Consider the following 1,607-nt stretch of genomic DNA (forward strand, 5'->3'; position numbering starts at 1 on the left):
TTCAGGGTCTTCATTCTATGAGTCTGCCTCCTCCAAAGCCTTGAAGGTCATTTCCAGACATGCTCTGACATGCAAAGACAACATAAAGGCACTGAAAACCCCCAGAAGGCAGCTTGTGTGGGATAAGCAAAGAGATCACTTCTTAAAGGGCACGGCGCCTTCCGAGGATGGGGAGGGACAGGTTTCTCCAGATGCTCACCTAGAAGCAGATTCTCTCCAGCTATCACCCAGCACAAGGCTTCCCCTGGAATTAGGTAAAAGAAACCACATTCTGAGGTCTTTCCTCTTCGGGCATTTTATTCATTCACTCATTTATTCATCTTTTTAACAAATATTCAGTGAGCATGGACAGAGCTATCTGGCGATGAATGGTTTCCTTCATAGAGAATGACTCACCCAGTCAATTCATCAATAGACTATAATTTAGTGCCTACTGCGTGTCAAGTACTCAATTTGGTACCAGAGATAAAAATGGGGGGAAAAGCCTTCAGGAAGGTCTACACAGTCTACTGTGAGTTCTTTGAGAGCAGGGACTACCCCCGTCTTTCTTTGTGTCTGCCCTCAGAGCCTAGTACATGCTTGGAACACAGGAAGATGCCTTCTAGAATTCTTCGCTTTCATCTTTGTCCTCTCTGGAGTCTCCTTCCTCTCACTCCTTCTCCAGGGCAGCCAAATCCTCCCAGGCCTCAGAGAATTCTCTTCCCCCATGCCTTCACCCACGTACCAGTGTACGAATGGCCACTTTGCATACATAAGGTCAAACTTGTGATCCAGGTGGGCCCCTCTTTCAGCAATGACGGTTGTGTTACTTAGAGTGCCTACTGCCCGCTGCCCTTCCACCAGGGACCACAGTTTGGGGCTGGCAATTGCTATCCACCTTGAAGCCAAGGGGACACCAGTCTACGAACCGAATGGTTCTCTTGGTCTTGATTGTGGTGATGGCAGCCTTGCCATCCTTAGGTACCGCGTCCTCTCGGGAGAGCATGCAGCAAGCCATGATGGGGATCACACTTCACCATCTGCTTGGAGGGGTCAAAGCAGGCACCAGAGTCTCTGCTACAGGGAGCTGCTTAGGATAGGCTTTTCAGCAGAGACAACGGGTGAGTGGGTGACCAGGGGAAGAGGATTCTGGGATAAGACACCAGGTTGGTCTAGACTCCAGAACTTGGGGAGATCTACATTGAGAGCACTATTAAAGCACAGGAAGGCAGTGATGGAAGAAACCATCTGGTCAGTGAGTCAGTTGAGATTGGTGTAGGTAGGGTGCTCCATGTCCAGGTTCTGCAACCGATGTCACAGATGGCTTCATTGACCACCATGAAGGCACAGTTTGAGTGCTCCAACGTGGTGTGAGTGGTTAGGATGGAGTTATAGGGTTCTACCACATGCCGGGGAGACATACCAGCAACTGAGAAGATGAAGAAAGGTGGTATTTGAGCTGAGACATAAAGGAAACTAGAGATTTGAGAGGTAGGGTGAAAAGGGAATCCATTCTAGGCAGAGGTGGAGGCCCACATAAAGACTTGGAGTCAGGAAATGGAACATGACGTCAGAAAAACAAGAAGACCAAACTGCCTGGAACATGAAGTCTATGAATGGGAGCCCTT

General features: G+C 48.8%; 1 pseudogene; it reads right to left on the bottom strand.

Moving 5' to 3' along the window:
• Positions 1–601: 601 nt before the first annotated feature.
• On the bottom strand, positions 602–1,400 carry LOC123245818 (annotated as a pseudogene).
• Positions 1,401–1,607: the final 207 nt, after the last annotated feature.

This window comes from Gracilinanus agilis, chromosome 4 (assembly GCF_016433145.1).
Source record: "Gracilinanus agilis isolate LMUSP501 chromosome 4, AgileGrace, whole genome shotgun sequence".
NCBI classification, from domain to species: domain Eukaryota; kingdom Metazoa; phylum Chordata; class Mammalia; order Didelphimorphia; family Didelphidae; genus Gracilinanus; species Gracilinanus agilis.